Source organism: Miscanthus floridulus, chromosome 9 (genome assembly GCF_019320115.1).
Source record: "Miscanthus floridulus cultivar M001 chromosome 9, ASM1932011v1, whole genome shotgun sequence".
In the NCBI taxonomy this organism is placed as follows: Eukaryota; Viridiplantae; Streptophyta; class Magnoliopsida; order Poales; family Poaceae; genus Miscanthus; species Miscanthus floridulus.
The window spans coordinates 26,807,098-26,825,447 of NC_089588.1; the positions used below are offsets into that span (position 1 = coordinate 26,807,098).

General features: G+C 49.8%; 1 non-coding gene across 1 annotated transcript; it reads right to left on the bottom strand.

Annotated features, from left to right (window-relative positions):
- Nucleotides 1–2,273: 2,273 nt before the first annotated feature.
- On the bottom strand, nucleotides 2,274–2,380 carry LOC136484531 (small nucleolar RNA R71). Its single transcript, XR_010766052.1, has one exon. It is a non-coding gene; the product is annotated as a small nucleolar RNA R71 (small nucleolar RNA).
- Between the last annotated feature and the right edge of the window lie 15,970 nt (nucleotides 2,381–18,350).

Consider the following 18,350-nt stretch of genomic DNA (forward strand, 5'->3'; position numbering starts at 1 on the left):
CTGTGGGTATTTTTCTGAGGGTACACCGTCAGAAAAATATTTTTCTGACGGTATTCGTATTTTTCCGTGTGTTTTCGCACACACAGAAAAAAACGAGTTTCCAGTAGTGGATATGCCTGGGTCATTCCCTGCGGGAGATTTGTCGACACCGCATCTACTAGCGGGTGACATGGGGATGAGCAGCAACCCAACTACAGAGGGTATCAAGATCGCATCAGGAGAATCACCAAGAGAGAAGGTTCCATTGAGCATACAGGAGGGCACTACAAAACTGTTGGTGTATAGGAGTGTTGACGGTAGTTATCATTTATTATAAATTTCAATATAACTTGAAATAATGTATGAAAATGATCACTAATATAGACTTATGGGTTTAAACTTATAATTTCCACGAGTTTTGGTGAATATGTGTTTTCAGTAGGGTTATTTCAGAAAACCGTCAAGGGGATCAAAACGTCAAATTAAATCGCGCTTATCCGCGGCGAAAACTACTTTAGAAGGTTCCAGATGACTCCAGAAGCCACGTCACCACCTACAGGCCGCCCGACCCTCTGGGCCCACCTGTCAGCCTCCGCTTCAACGTCGATTCCTCCACCGCCTCCTAGGATGTATCTACACCGTTTATTCAAGTCGGTTTGATCCGATGGTTCATGTTGGACGCTCCGGCCTATATAACCAGCTCCTGTCCCCCCTCCAGAGCACGCCGCCATAAGTCAAGTTTAGACCAAAAATTAGGGTTTTCAGAGAGAAGAGAGTACATCTCCAATTCTTCAAGTTTATAGTATAGGCTAGCTAGCAAAGTTTAAGTAGAGTGTGGGCTATTGCTCAGGATTCTGGATCTACCGTCTGGAGACTGGTATAGCCATTGTATCTTTATATTTATGAATTTGTGCTACTTCAATATTATGTTGCTATTTATTATGTTTCTAGTTTGCTCTAGATATATGCTTGATATAGTTATGATTGATGATGATTTTATGCATATGTTCGCAAAGCTCTTAGCTCAGTACTCGAGTGAGTTAAGTGGTCGACACTATATAAGCATGGTGCTTAGATATTGTTTGCCTTCGGATGCATTCTGCACTCTGGGTCATGTGGTAGATCGCGGATGTGACAGTCCCATTGAGTCCTTTGTAGTCTACTCTTCGTTTGTAGAGCAAGTAGAACGCGGTTGCGAAGGGAGACAAGCTCTGTTCTTGATCTTCCTTAGTAATGTTCCTTATGCATAGATCGAAAGTTAGTTATACTATTGATGAGAGTGTATATATTAGGGTGTACAAAAGACTTAGTAAATAAGGAATGACTTAGAAATCTTTTGCTCTTAACGAATCTCCTGCTTAGCCATACTACATTTTATGAGTCTCTATTTCTATCTCTGGAATACTGTTATTACCTTACACTTATCATTTATTTATCCCTTGACTTACCCCTGCCATAGTATGAGAGTGATTTTATCATAAGTGTGTGTGTGTATATATATATCTATGCCAACACAACTCCATAGCTCCTCCCTGTGGATAAAATATAAATAACGATACTCGGTATACTCCCGGGTGAAATGCTATAATGGTATATTTTTTCCTCTAAGTTTTTAAGTGCCATTTATAATTACCAACAACGCATTTCTGGCATCATGCTAGGGATGACAACTTAGTAAAGAGTGAAGCTAAGAAATGTCAACAAGCATTTCTAGTGCCGTTGCCGGGGAGGGGCACATGGCTAAGAGAATTGACTAAATAAATACTTATTGATGAAATCATAACCTCTGCTTTAGCAAACTTACCCATGTTTGTCTTTGTTCATATCTTATACAGGGTATTGCATACTTGGTTGTGATTCACCAACAACTTCCAATCAGAATCAAATCAATCAAATCAAGAGGAAGCTTAACACCCGTTTCTGAGCTTATGGCTGACAAGACTCTGTGTGAATTCTCTGCTCCAAGCACTGAGAACATCCGCACTGGACCAACATTTAAAACTAACAACCTTGAGTTGGAGCTGAAGCCAAGCCTCATCAACATGGTGCAAGCTACCCCATTCAACAGAAAGGCACATGAAGATGCTAGTGCTCACCTTCAGTATTTTCTGGAGATTAGCAGCACAGTCGTTATCAAGGACGTTGCTCAAGACATCATACTACTCTACCTATTTCCATTCTCACTTGTGGGATGGGCGAAGCAGTGGTTCTACATCAACAAAGATCACATCAACATATGGGCAAAGTGTTCAAAGGCCTTTCTAGAAAAGTTCTTCCCTATAGGCAAGACCAATACCTGAAGAGGAAAGATTTCAAATTTCCAACAACAGAAGGGAGAAACTATTCCAGAAGTATGGGAATGTTTCCAAGAATACATTTTAGATTGTCCTCATCATGGGATGGAAGATTGGTTGCTCATGCAAGGCTTTTACCATGGATTAACTCAGAAAGCTTGTGAACAACTAGATGCCACTGTTGGAGGATCATTTATGTCACTCACCCTTGGAAAAGCTAAAACTCTTATGGAAAAGATAACCTCTAATCAAGGCTGGTCATCATGCAACATTCAATTATGCAATAAGAGTGAAGAAGTACCAGAAGAGGTGTGTGGACTATCAACTAAGATGGACGTACTGTTAAATTGGTTTGAACAGCCAACCAATTACAAGAAAGATCGTTAGGCTATTCAAGATGCCTTTAATTCCTAGAATATATGTGGAGAATACTTGGGGGTAGAATTCCCTGAATATTAGGAGGATGCAAACATTATCAACAATTCTGCTCCACAACAACAGAGACAAGAGTGGAATCAACAACAACGGTTGACTTACCAAGGTAAGTACCCAGGTAATTACTATAATACGAGACAAGGGTGGAATCAACAACAACGGTTGACTTACCAAGGTAAGTACCCAGGTAATTACTATAATACTCTTAAGGAACCATCCTTAAGAGACTTAATCTTAGAACAAGCCAGGATTAATGAGAATATTTCTAAGGAGCTTGCTTTTGATGATAAGGTACTAGAAAACATAAATACTAAAATGGATAGTTTTTCTTACGCCATAAAAGACCAACTTAGCTATAATAAAAAGATAGAATCTCAATTAGCCCAATTGGTTGCTACTCTGCCTTTTGCCACTAACCTTGAGAAGGTAAACACTATAACCACAAGAGGTGGCAAGTCTACTTGTGATCCAGCATATCCGATAAGGACATGTATGACACCATTGGTAGTGCAGGAAGAGGAGAAGAGAACTAATGAAGTTAAAGAAGTTAGGCCACAAGAGCAAGAGTTACAACAAGATTTTTATGACACGACACTCCTATCGTTTCCATGTAGAAATCAGAAAGCCAAAATGGATGAGCAGTTTGGTAAGTTCGTAGAGGTAATTCAAAAGTTATATATCAATATTCCGTTGCTAGATGCCATACAGGTACCTACCTACGCAAAGTATCTCAGAGACATCCTCAACAACAAAACACCACTGCCTTCCATGGAGGTAATCAAGTTAACGGAGGAGTGTAGTACGACCATCCTAAACACTTCACCTGTCAAGAAGAAGGATCCAAGATGTCCCACTATCGATTGTTCGATCGGGAGCCAGAACTTTTGAGAATGCATTATGCGATCTTCGAACAAGTGTCAGTGTCATGCCCAAAAAGGACTTTGACAAGCTCAACTATTCAACACTCACGCTAACATCAATGTGCTTGCAACTAACCAACCAATCGGTCCGCTACTCTGTAGGAATCGCTGAAATTATTCCGGTAAAAATACGAAACTTTTTTGTTCCCGTAGATTTTGTAGTACTTGACATGCAGGAAGACATGAAGACACCCCTCATTCTTGGGAGACCCTTCCTGAGCAGTACAAATGCTCACATTGATGTCGGAGCTAGAGAAATTAAATTCCATATCAATGGGAAGGAAGAGCGATTTGCCTTCAAGCCAAGACCGAAACAATGCTCTAATTTGGAGTGGCGTGAAAAGCAAGTGCAACCGTTAAGGTCTCCATCTGCGGGACCGACTGATGCAACTGAAGAATAAACCCGAATGGAAAAGTCCGGTTTGGTGGACTCAAAATTCTAAACCCTCGTCGGGAGGTAACTCGATAGTTATCCATATTTACTTTTTCATACTGCATTAATCATTTTATCTTAGCATATTTACTTTTCAACACCTGCATCATGAAACAAAAATTCTCATCATGACATTATAAAAACTTAAGCCCCATGTAAATAATTTTTACGGATTAAAAACCCGTATGAAATATTTACCGTGGTGCATAAAAATTTAAAAATACCATCACTCATTTTATTATATTTTATAGTATCATAAAATATTTTTGCGGTCTTCCTGACCCTGCTCTTTCCACTACCCTCTAGTCAAAACTAAGATGGCTCTCTCTCTCTCACTGATTCCCCTCCCGACGCCTCGCCTCCCCTCAACCCCACGCCGGAGCTCACTCCGAGCCCGTCGGCCACCATCCCCTGTTCTTTCCCCATGACGTCGATCTCCACCCCTCCTTGTCCTCTCTAGAACCTTCCTTCCCCAGCACGTACGGGCACTCCAAGCAGGAACGATGGGGCGACTCCAGCCCAGCGTCTTCGGATGATGACGGGGCACCTCCCTCCTATCTTGAGGTCATCCTGTCAAACACGAGTCGGGCTTCCCTAGGCGACGTCACAACAGGCTCGGGCGTGTTCTCGATGGCAAGTGCTGCGGCGGGCTCGGCAGCGGGCGCCTCTGCAGCGAGTGCCACGGCGGGCTCAGAAGTGCGTACCTCGGTAGCGAGTGCTGCGGCGGGCTGGCCGCCTCCTGGCCCGACAGCTGCTCCTGCGTGTGCAGTCCATGGTGTATCGCGTCGTCCTGCTACTAGGCGCTTGCGCTTTGTCAAGTAGCGCAGGGCCTCTCGTCCTAACCCCGAAGGGTGGCAAAGGTTTAGGTCTAGCTAGGAGCATCTGGGTCGCCGGTGTTCTACTCATCCTCGTCGTCGAGTCCCTGCTGATCTTGTTGGCAAGTGCTTCAATTGTTTCTCCGCTACACACACTACTGCTCGGTGTCGCCTACAGGTGAGGTGCTTCCGCTGCTGCTCCCAAGGGCACCGGTCCTACGTGTGTCCCGGGAGGGTGCGAGGTGGTTGTACCTAACAGTCGGACCACAAGTTTGTCTAGCGGTGCATCTCCCTGGCCCAGGAGCCTGCTGTCACTATCCCCCACAACGGTCTCTCCCGGTGGGCTCGGTGTGTGGTGCGGCGGCTCCAACGACTGGTTCGGGCGACATGGTGGAAGGTTTGTCATCAGCGGCGCCTTGCCCTGGAGGAGGTGCGGATGGCAGAACTAGTCGGTAGCGTTGGCGCTGGCATCCGCGTTACCATCGACGTGAGGACCCTGGGCACCCGGGCTCATCTCTAGCCCGGCTGCCACTACCGGAGATGGCTTCTTTGCCGAGTGTCCCATACTTTGCCGAGTGCTTTTTATCGGGCGCTCGGCAAAGAGGCTATTTGCCGAGTGCCAGAGAGAAATCACTCGGCAAACAACTGGCACTCGGCAAACAATAACACTCGGCAAAGACCAGGTTTGCCGAGTGCTTGACACTCGACAAACCAGAACACTCGGCAAAGGGCCACCGCCGTTAACGGCTAGCAGCCGCCGTTGACCCTTTGCCAAGTGTCTTCTCCTGACACTCGGTAAAATACTGATTTGCCGAGTGTCATTTTTTGACACTCGACAAACCAATATTTTTTTTTCACTTTTGATCTCCAAACTTTTTCTTTAGTCCTCATACAGTACCTGATATTCCATGTTCCAATGTGGCACATTTCTCAGATTTTTTCTATATTTCTTTCATTTAATTGAATTTTCTTGGATAATTCAAATTATAACTGCTAGTCATTCGAATAATGAAAAAAATGAATGGAAAAATGATATTCATGTTATTTAGTATAATGTGAGGCTGTATCCAGGAACATACCACCAATTTCGAACATCTTGTTCACAAAACATGACCACGAACTTGTGGTCGAGTTGTTTTTAAATTCTATAAAAAGCAGACGAAGACCGAAAATCTTGAAACTTGTCGAGATGTCATGATATCATATGTGGAGGCTGTGATAAAAAAGTGAGAAGGTTTCGCGCAAGTTGTCACGTACGATGCTTGCAATCCGAAGAATCTCCGAAAAAGTGCGAAAGTGAGAAGGTTTCACGCAAGTTGTCACGTACGACGCCCGCAGCACCACCACTGCCGCCCGCGCCCGCGCCAGCGCCGCCCCCACCCCCGCCCGTGCCTACGCCGCCCCCCGCGCCGCGCCACTGGAGGAGGAGGAGAAAGAGAGGAGGAGGAAGAAGGAGGACGAGAAGTAGGAGGAAAAAGGAGGAAGGAGGAAGAAGAAGAAGGAGGAGGGGGCGCCCCGGCCGCCGTTGCCACATCCCCGTCGCTTCCCCAGCCGTCGCCTTGTCCACCGGCGCCTTGGCCCCTTCACCACCGCCGCTCTACGACGCCCACTAGGTATGCCCTACCGTCATCGTCGTCGTCATAGTATTACTAGTAGTTGCGGTAGTAGTAGTGGTAGAGTAGCAGTGGTGGTAGTCGTAGGAGTCGTAGTAGTGGTTGTGACATTGTTATATATATGTGGTTGGATATAATCTTGTGCATGTTGGCCATCGTGCCGTTTATATATATGTGCATGTCGGCCATCGTGTCGTTGGTTTTCTTGCAGGTTTTGGAAACCTCACCGTGCAGGGGAGGTGCTGCCAAAATTTTGTATTGACAGTTTTATGTTTCTTTTTTTGCAGAGAAGAGCCCGTCGGAGCAGAGCCGGAGTACCTCGGCGACCAGGGTCGCCTTCCTCACCGCTGTGGGTCTGCCTGCACCGCGTCGCCTCGCCACTGCACCGACCCACCACGGCCCCGCTAGCCTGACTCCACCACCACCCTAGGTATAACCCCTCTTTCCGTATCATGGTCGTAGATCACGTAACCTAGTTAGGCGTCTCCTGTTCGAAAGAGATATTGTTGGAAATATGCAGATATTTCCATATCTAAAACTGTATCTATTTTGAATTGTCCATGTTTTTTGGACAGCCCGCGGATGCGTAGGTGGGGTTAGTTTCCATGGTCTGCTCCGATCGAAGACAGAGTTTCGGCATCATCTTCCTGTTGTTCTCTAGGAGGGTATTAACCCCTATACCCTTACGGCTAAGCTTGGGCCGGCCCGGATCGGTGGGTCCGGTCCACCAAAAGACGACGTGCGGCCCGGCCAACCTGATCGGAGTCCCGCGCAAGGAGTCAAGGCGGATTTGACGATCAAGCAAGATCCTGGTCGGTTAGAATAGGAATCCTTAACCGGCCACATATGGCAATTGTAACTGGCTAGGATTAGTTTCTAGATCTGTAACCCTGCCCCCCAGACTATATAAGGCGGGCAGGGGACCCCTCTAAAAACATCTCTCATTGACATACAGCAATATAAATCAGACGTAGGACGTAGGTATTACGCCTTCTTGGCGGCCGAACCTGGATAAAACCTCGTGTCTGTCTTGCGTCACCGTCTTATTTGAGGCTTGCGTATCTGTCTGCCGACAATCTACTACCTTGGGTATACCCCTAGGTAGACTGCCGACCATATTTCGTCGACAGTGGCGCGCCAGGTAGGGGGTGTGCGTACTGCTCTCCAAGCAAACAAGATGGTCATCATTTCCGGCTCCATGGCTACGCCGAATGGCCTCACGTTCACTGTCGGCCAGATCACCTAGACCACCGGCTCCGACGACTTCATCGCCATGACCACGGAGGAGGCGTGGATTCAGTCTGCGCCGACCACTACTTCACCTGCATCGGCTACGGCTCCGACCATGGTGGATACGGCTCCGACCACGACGGATACGGCTCCGACCATGATGGATACGGCTCTGACCACGATGGATCTGGCTCTGACCATGGTACATCTAGCTCCGACCACGCCTACATCATCTTCAGCCACGCCGACAACCCGTCATCCGCTTCCCCGCTACAAAGGGAAGCAGATCGACAACACCGACCTGCTTGACTCCATCGATCGGGTCGGCACCAAACTCGCTGAAACCCTAGCTCTGGTAAGTACGATTCAAAGTCAACCTAATGAGCAGGTAACCGCTCCCCACAACAGATCTACCTGACCAGCTCGGACCAGTCGTCCTGCATGACTTGGTACAAATCTCGTGGTCATATCTACTCCTGAGGGGCGCTCCGCTCATCGCCGGCCAGCCTTCGCGACGGGTCTCCAACTCTCCGAGTACGAAGCCTCGACGGAGAACCACCAGGTCCAGCCCTATGGCCTACGAAACGTTGCCTCTAGCTACGCGTATAACCAACAACTCCGCTTAGATCTGTGTCTTACGCACCGACCTCGGCCAAAGCCATGCAACTTCGTCAACATGATCCGGATTGAAGATTATCAAGAAGGATCCATCCACACAGTCCAAGAGGGCGACTCTAGCTCCTCATCTGGCATCGCATCTAACGCATCTATCCACACCGAGCTTCAGCATCACGAAGATGAAGGCATCAAATACGATATGGATATCCTAGACCACGCCCCGGGTTTCTCACAATTCCCGTCTTTCCCGCCAAGATGAGGGGATTTAATCCATGTTGTCAGCAATGACGAACCGCCAGCAGTTGGCGAAACAGAACAAGAAAGGATGGCATGCGAAGCACGCAATATCGACCGGTTTAATCGCCGACAAATCGAAGCTGAAGCAGACCAGGAGGCACGACGCATAAGGGTCCAGCCACGTGACCTCAACGATGCTTTCGATAGGGTGGGGGACAAACAGGTCTTCAGGACTCCAAGTGCCAACGTAGCCGTCGCCATGGCGACAATGCAACGGCTACCCAACACCCCGGAAACCCAAGCAATTCGCGATGAAATACAAGCCTATCTGACGGCTGCTATGGCCCAGACCGCGGAGATTGTAAACCAAGCTCGGGCTCCATCCGTCTCAGTCGAGTCAAGCCATAGCCGCCAGCACCCAAGTCGCTCACAGCCACTCAACCAACATGGCTCGCGCAACAACGACCCATCAGACAACCGTCAAGGCGGAAACGGTGGCCATGATGGTGGCTAGGATGACAACCGCCGTCGGGATGATAACCACCGTCAGGACGACAACCGCCGCGACGTCCGAGACGATAACCGATGGGACAACCGCGACAATCGCCACGATAACCACGGTCGCAGGGCTAATCCAGATGGCAATCGAGATCGCCGCGATGGCAATAACGATCTCCGCCATTACCTCGGTGGACGCGATCTGCGCGCTCGCATCAACCAGAGGGCCGATGATCGAGCATCCCACGAAAGCTATCGCCGTATGGAATATGACACTGCCCACGGCCCGCCGGGTTTAAAGCAGTTTACTCCGCACCTTCGCCAAGTCATATGGCCCAAGAATTTCAAGCTCGAGAAACTTCAGAAGTACGACGGCAAGGAAAACCCTGAATTATGGGTCATGCTCTACAAGACTGTGTGCAGATCAGCCATGGCTAACGAGCACGTCATGTCCAACTATTTCCCAGTCGCCGTTGGCCATGCAGGTCACCAATGGCTGGTCAGCTTGCCGGCGAACTACTTTGACCCTTGGTAGGAGCTCAAGCAAGCCTTCATCGACAACTTCATTGCTACTTGTGAATAGCCAGGCAACAAATACGATCTGCAACGGATTCAAGATCGAAAAGATGAGCCACTACGCGAGTACGTCCGGCGCTTCTCGGAGATGCGCATCAAGGTCCCATCAATCTCCAACAACAAGGCAATCGAGGCTTTCGTCACTGGCCTCCGCTTCCACGACGCACTAAGGGACAAGCTCCTCCGCAAGAGACCTGAATCAGTCACAGCGCTCTTGGCCACCGCTAAGAAATATGCGGACGCCGACGACGCTAAAAAGGTAATTATTGAAGAAGCAGCAAGGGTCCCACGCTCCGACCACCCCCCACACCACGACGACTACCGCGGCAACCGTGGTTGGAACGACAATTTTGACCACCGCAACCAGCGCAACGACTCCCACGACCACCGTGACCAACGTAATCAGCGGCGTAACCACCGTGACGATTATAGGAGCAAGCGTGCTCGGGAAGACGACGGCGAGGTCAACACCGTTAAAAAGGGTGGCGGACGCCGTAACTACGAAGACGACTACGCCAAAGCATTGAAAGGGCCCTGCCAGCTCCATCCTAAGTCAAACCATACCATGGAGAATTGCCGCGTCCTCAAGACTATCTACACGCGTCAACAGGCTCTGGATACGTCCGACAAGCCTAACGACGCAGGGGAATAGCGCAACGAGGATAACGACGACGATGATGCAGACCCTCGTCATAAATACGTCAAGCCAACTGATCGCGTGCACTCCATCATCGGCAGCAAAGTGTCCATTGAGACCAAACGAGAACGCAAGCTGCTCGCCCGCGCTTGCTTGAACGTGGCAAACACCGACAACCTTCTCACCGATCCGCGGCTCCCTCCGTGGTCTCACCGCGAAATCTCCTTCAGCAGAAAGGACCAATGGGCCGCAATACCTGAGCCAGGGTGTTTTCCCCTGGTCCTCGATCCTTGCATCAACAAGGTTCAGTTTGACAGAAAACTGATCGACGGTGGCAGCTCCATCGATATACTGTTCAAGAACAGTCTGCCCGCCCTAAAAATAGCCCAGGCAGACCTCAAGCCGTACGAGGCACAGTTCTGGGGTGTTCTCCCCGGATAGAGCTCTACACCTCTCGGGCAGATCACGTTACCTGGGCAATTTGGGACCCCGGACCACTTCCGCACTGACTACGTCAACTTCGTGGTCGCTGACTTCGACGACACCTACCATGCTATTCTTGGTCGACCGTCGCTCACCAAGTTCATGGCCATACCTCATTACAGGTATCTGGTGCTCAATATGCCTACAGAGAAAGGAGTCCTAACCCTCAGGGGCAACGTATACGCAGCTTATACCTGTGAGGACGACAGCTTCAAGATAGCAGAGGCCCACGACCTCTCTATTCACATGGCCGAGGCCATGCTCGATGCTAAGAAGACCTCAACCGACCACCTGGAGATCCCAAAGCTCGAGGCTCCATGCAAGAACATCAAGTCCAAGGAGCACAAGGTGATCCAGCTGGTCGACGGCGATCCCAGCAAAACGGCCCTTATCGGGGCCAACCTGGATCCCAAATAGGAAGACGCGCTCGTCAGGTTCATGAGGAGCAACGTGGATGTGTTCGCATGGAAACCTGCCGACATGCCCGGTGTACCTCGGAACTTGATCGAGCACTCCTTGAACGTCAACAGCAAGGCCAAACCTATCAAGCAGAAGCTACGACGGTTCACTCGCGACAAGAAGGAGGCGATTAGGGTAGAAGTTACATGGCTTTTGGCAGCCGGATTTATCAAAGAAGTGTATCATCCAGAGTGGTTAGCCAACCCGGTTCTTGTACGCAAAAAGAATAATGAATGGAGAATGTGCGTTGATTACACTGATCTCAACAAACACTGCCCTAAGGACCCCTTCAGCTTACCTCGCATAGACGAGGTCGTAGATTCAACCGCCGGTTGCGAGCTGCTTTCCTTTCTCGATTGCTACTCTGGTTATCACTAGATCGCTCTCAAAAAGGATGATCAGATCAAGACATCTTTCATCACGCCTTTCGGCGCCTACTGCTACATGACTATGTCATTCGGGCTCAAGAACGCTGGGGCTACCTACCAACGCGCCATACATGCCTGCCTCACAGACGAGATAAAAGACGACCTTGTAGAGGCCTATGTGGATGATGTAGTTGTCAAAACCAAGGAAGCGCATACCCTTGTTGACAACCTGGAACGCACCTTCGCAGCCCTCAATACATTCCAATGGAAGTTAAACCCAAAGAAGTGCATTTTTGGTGTTCCTTCTGGTATACTGCTTGGCAACGTCGTCAGTTACGACGGCATACGCCCTAATCCGGAGAAAGTCAAAGCTGTCTTAGACATGAAGCCCCCCAAAAAGGTGAAGGATGTCCAGAAGCTTACCGGATGCATGGCTGCTCTCAGCCGTTTCATATCAAGATTAGGAGAAAAAGGACTACCATTTTTCAAACTGCTCAAAGCATCCGAGAAGTTTGAGTGGTCGGAGGAAGTAGACGCTGCCTTCACACAGCTAAAACAATACCTTACATCACCTCCGGTCCTCACTGCTCCTAGAGAAGATGAAACTCTCCTACTTTACATTGCGGCAACCAATCGGGTGGTCTCCACTACCATGGTGGTCGAGCGCGATGAGCCGGGCCACGCCTATAAGGTACATCGGCCAATTTATTTCATCAGTGAGGTACTCAACGAATCCAAGACCAGGTACCCACAGATTCAGAAACTGCTCTACGCCATACTGATAACATCCCGAAAGTTGAGACATTACTTCGACGGATATCGTGTGGTGGTCATGACTGAGTATCCTTTGGGGGACATCATTCGCAATAAGGATGCAAACGGGCGCATCGTCAAATGGGCAATGGAGCTATGCCCTTTCTCCTTGGAATTTGCAAGCCGTACTACAATCAAGTCTCAGGCACTTGTCGATTTTATCGTCGAGTGGACAGACTTAAGCACGCCTGCCTCTCAGGGGCCCGATGAGTATTGGAAGATGTACTTCGACGGCTCTCTCAACATCAACGGCACAGGGGCAGGAGTTCTTTTCGTGTCACCATCCAAGGAGCAGCTCCGGTACGTCCTCAGGATTTATTTCCCAGCATCTAATAACGCCGCCGAATATGAAGCATGCCTACATGGTTTGCGCATTGCGGTCGAGCTCAGTGTTAAACGTCTCTATGTCTATGGAGACTCGGCTCTGATCATCAACCAACTCAACAAGGACTGGGACACGACCAGCGAAAAGATGGACGCATACTGCAAATCGATAAGAAAGCTGGAAGGCAGGTTCTATGGCATCGAGTACGCACACGTGGTCCGGGATAAAAATCAAGCGGCAGATGCGCTGTCAAAGTTAGGATCATCCCGAGACAAAATCCCACATGGCGTATTTATCCAAGACCTGCTCACGCCTTCCATCGAAGAGGAAGATTCCACGGTCGACAAAGCTCCAGACCAGCAATTGGTGGCTACGGTTCCGGCGTCGAGCACCACCGAGCCGCCTCCAACCACTCATGAGCCAGACTGGAGAATACCTTTCATCAAGTACTTAACAGATGGCAGCGGTTATACTGATCGGACAGAAAACGAGCGCCTGATGCGTCGCAGTAAGCAGTATCTGCTCGTCGATGGCAAGTTATGGCGCAAAAACGTAAAGGAGGAAATCTTGATGAAGTGTATAACCCAGGAGGAAGGCGAACATCTCCTGGACCAAATCCACTCTGGCTCCTGCGGCAACCACGTGGCCTCAAGAACGCTGGTCGGTAAGGCTTTCCGAGCAGGGTTCTATTGGCCGTCAGCAGTAGCTGACGTAGAGAAGCTAGTCCGCCACTGTGAGGGTTGTCAGTTCTTCGCCAAGAGAATCCACATACCAGCACATGAGATCTAGACAATACCAGCCTCTTGGCCCTTTGCATGCTGGGGACTGGATATGATCGGGCCCTTCAAACCGGCTCCTAGGAAATTTACATGCGTCTTCGTGCTGATCGACAAATTTTCTAAGTGGATTGAATACATGCCTCTGGTACATGCATCCTCAGAAAAGGCTGTCATGTTCCTCGACCAGGTCATCCACCATTTCGGCATACCCAATAGCATCATCACTGATCTGGGTACTCAGTTCACCGGGAATGCTTTTTGGGACTTCTGCGATGAAAGGAGCATAGTAGTAAAATACGTCTCGATGGCGCACCCTAGAGCTAATGGACAAGTCGAGCGGGCCAATGGCATGATCTTGGACGCATTGAAGAAGAGGATGTACAGAGAAAATGACAAAGCTCCCGGAAGATGGCTCAAAGAGTTACCAGCCATGGTCTGGGGCCTCAGAACTCAGCCCAGTCGTAACACCGGCGTCTCACCATACTTTATGGTTTACGGCGCTAAGGCAGTCCTCCCACCAGATATAGCTTTCAGATCAGCACGGGTAGAGAACTTCGACGAAGGCAAGGTCAATGAAGTACGGGGGCTAGAGGTGAATAGCGCAGAAGAGAAGCGGCTCGATTCTTATGTACGTACGGCCAAATACCTTGCTGTTTTGCGCAGGTACTACAACAAGAACGTTAAAGAGCGGTTCTTTGTGGTCGGCGACCTAGTCCTGAAGTGGAAGACAAACCAGGCTGGTGTCCATAAACTCGCAACCCCATGGGAGGGGCCCTTCATGATCAAGGAAGTCACACGACCAACGTCTTACAGGTTAGCTCACCTGGACGGTATGGACGTACCAAACTCGTGGCACATCGACAAGCTTAGACGTTTCTATGCTTAACTACTGAGATATGTACTCCTCTTGTACTTTCAATTTACTTCAATAAAGCTATTATGATTTCTTCGATCACTATAATGTGTCACTTCTAATTTCATGGTTATTCTAACTTAGCCAGTAAAAGCCGACCACCACTCCTTCTATGGTTTTCGGAGCAGGCCCTGTCTCTGGTTCCTCCCAACACGTGCATGGGATCCGCTCTCTACATTACGGGTGATCGGCAGGTCCCCCTTGGTTTGACTTGTCCGCGTCTACGTGTGCACAGGTCACGCACCTCACACTCCGACCACATGGCAAACTAGGGCCGCACAAACTGTTCGGGATGATGTGTCGAGCAAAATGGTACAACTAAACAGAACATTAACATGTTCTCACTTAGTTACACCAACATGAGTTTCAAGCTTAAATATGTTTTATACAAAGCAAACAAGCTTATGATATACAGTTATGTTATTACAAGCTCGCCTGAAGAGGCCCGAGTTTACAATAACACAACTATGTCCTCCTTCTATAGCTCTAAGCCTATTACATTGGCTGGTCGGGGCACGCGGCACCTACTGCTCGCTGCTCCTGATATCCTACTCGAGTCTCTAGGACTCTTGTGCTGGTCGAGCTGAAGGGGATGGCCCCGCCGATGCCTGGCTGGTCGAGACCGCAGGCTTCGTCGGTTGGCTGGCAACCGATGGCGTTCCCAACTAACTTGTCGATGGCGTACCCTGTACAAGTGCCGTCCCACCTCCACATAGGTTAATATCGCCAATTATCTTTGACGACAGGTCCAGCTGGGCCATCCGAAGCTCCTCTGCCTTGTCTGGGTCTACCTCCTTCGGGTATCCAGCCTCTAGGCGCTTGAGATCGATCAGGGGGTAGTGGGCACGCACCATGCTTAGCACATGGGCACCCGTGTACTCACCCGCCTCCTTCACGAACTCTTGGAACCATCCCCATTCTTGTCTGCATCTCTCGACCAGTCTGAGCTGGGGCGTCCTTGACTCTCCCTCTGTGAGCGCCGGGTCGATAAGGTCGAGGACGGGCAAAATGCCAGTTGCCACTTCTTGGCACCGGTTCTTCCATGTGTCCCGATCCTCGGTGGCCTCGAGGCATCATGTTTTCCAGCCGTCACGCTCTTTCATCATGGCTTCTAGATGCCTCTTGGCATTGACTTTTAAAACTGCACACCGTACAAGACATCAAATGTAACGATACGACAAGATAAGGCGGTCAACAGAATGAGAAAGGTGGTCTGGAATACTTACTTTTCAGTTCCTCCTTCATTTTGGTGGTGTGGTCCTAGAGTTGAGCCTGGTTGCACGCCCGTTTCTCGTTGTCCTCCTTCAGGCGACCACACTCTGCGGTCGCGCGGCTATTCTCCTCTTGGAGGCGGGTTACTTCAGCTTCTAAGCCTGCATTACAGCTGTCACTACTAGCAATGCAACAACACGTGTCATACACTTGCTGTGATAAAATGACAACTTACTTGTTTTTTCCCGCTCTTTGTTATTGAGCTGGCCGACCAGGTTCTGGTTCTGTGCCTCTCGCTCTGTCCTCTCCTGGTCGGCGGCTTCAAGTTGGCAGCGCAAGCGTTCCACCTCGGCCGCCAGTTCTCTATTGTTCGCCGTGATTCCCTCAATCTAGTCGAAACACCTCTTTCGGTACTTTGCGGTCTTCATCAAGTCCTGCATATAAAGAAGCTAAGTCAGACAGTTCGACTACATAACAGGGTCAAGTGGTCAAGCCAAACATACCTGGACTTCTGTCACCAGACACTTTGCTGCTCGTTCAACTTTTAGGGTCTCTTCGACCTCTGGGATTTCTTCATGCATAACCCACTCGTCATTCCGCCAGCGTGACACATATACATGTTGTCGCTTGTCCTAGGGGCGGCCCAGGATCTCTTCTACTTCGTCCTCTTCAGCCTCTTGTTCAGGGGGCGGCGCTGGTCTGGAGTCTGTAGTCTCCGCGACCACTATGGCTTTCCCACGAGCCATAGCATCGGCAGGCGTGCTCAGGGCCAACTCCGGTTGCCGCTCCTCGGCTTGGTCTGGTTCCCTTGGCGCCAAGGTATATGCTTCAGCAGGGTTAGTGCTCAGAGCACTTGTACTTTGCTCGGCTGTCTTCTCGACCAGCTGCTCGGGGACTATCGTCTGGCCGCTCGTCTGCTGAGGTTCCGACGGAATTTCTTCTACAGGTTCCTCCACAACCGGCTGCTGAGCAGTTCTTTCCACAACCGGCTAGCTAGTCGGGATTTTCGGTGGACGCCGACCTAATATACCAGAGAAAAGTTCAGAAGACAATAGTATTCAATACAAATTATAAGCTTACACCAAAGTTACAGATACTTACAGCTTGGAAGCATGGAATGACGTGGCGAAGGAGCGTCTCTTCGACCGCGCTTGCTCCACGTGCTCGGCGGGTTCCACCGGGTCTTGTTCCATGACCGGTACTAGCGTTGGGGTTTGGTGCTCGACACTTCCTCCGCTTGTCCTCTGTGTTGCAATGGTCGGTGATGCAATCACTGCTGGCACAGAGGAGCCACCCTGCTCTGTCGACTCCATTTGTCTCCTCCTCTTTCGGGGGACGAGTCGGAAGATGTCCGCATCCTCTATTTCGTCGTCTGAAAGAGGGAAGATGGCTTGACGACGTTTGTTGGCCGCCAGCCGCTTGCCAGCAGCCCTGGCCGTTGCCTCCTACCCAACCTCGAGTGCTGCCCAGTGGACGTCTTCGGTCCTGGCACTGGTCTGGGCGGTTGGGCCGGCAACTTGCGGCCAATCCACACCAGGGGGCGGAGACACGAACACTGCTGCCCGGTCATGACCATTCCTCTGGGAAACATAAAGGATACAACATAGTCAAATTTTGTTACGACATAACTCTACAAGTACAAGGAAGCATCATTTACCTTTGGGGGAGGTCGGGCCAGCTTGAAGGCACGCTCGATGTCGCTTAACCTGACATAATTGGGATCGGCTAGGTTGAATAGCTCCCCAATCCTGGCCTTGATTTCGATCTTGTCGAGTGCCTCTTTTCTGGTCCTCGTTGGATCTACGCTCCCCTGGTATTCAAAGCCAGGATGTACCCTCTTTTGGCAGGGTTGGATCCTTTGGCTGATGAAGTTCCCGACCACGCTGGGATCGTCCAGCTTCCCCCATGGGATCATCCCGAGCAGTTCCACGATCTGTTCCAAGTGCTCGGGCTTCTCCGACCAGCTGTTCTTCTTCTCCGGAATCAACCCCACGTCGCACAGGGTAATCGTGTTCGGCTCTTCGCGGATGTAGAACCATTTCTTGTACCAATCGTCTAGTGAAGTGTTCCAGGGGCAGTGCAAGTACTGGACCTTCATACCGTCACGCAGATTGAAGTATACACCTCCGGCTATCTTCGAGCCACCGCTCCCTTTCTTCCGCAGACAGAACATATGGTGAAAGAGGTCAAAATGGGGCTGGAAGTCACCATAAGCTTCGCAAAGATGGATGAAGGTGGAGACAAGAAGAATCGAGTTGGGATGCAGATTGCAAATCCGAATCTCATAATACAAGCAGAGCCCCTGAAGGAAAGGGTGCACTAGAACCCCAAAACCCCGCTTGAAGAAATCCTCAAAAACCACAATCTCACCTGGTTGTGGATCGGGGAAGCTTTCTCCTTCCGGCGCACGCCATCCCACGAGTGCCTTGTTGTGGAGCACTCCCATGGCGACGAGGTCTTCAATGGTCTGCTCATTGCTCCTTGACTTCCACCACTCCTTCGCCATGACTCCGCCTTTCTTCTAGGCGTCTCTCTTTGCCATTAATCTACCCTTGCTAAGGGAGTGGATGCGGTGGAGGGGGGATTGGTGATGATTTTCGGAGGAATAGGGTTCGGCAAGAGGAAGAAGAAGGTTGTGGCGGCGAATGACAATGGGGATCGGTAAAAAGTAACTTACCAGTTCTATATTATAAATAACCAAGAGCTCTGTCGT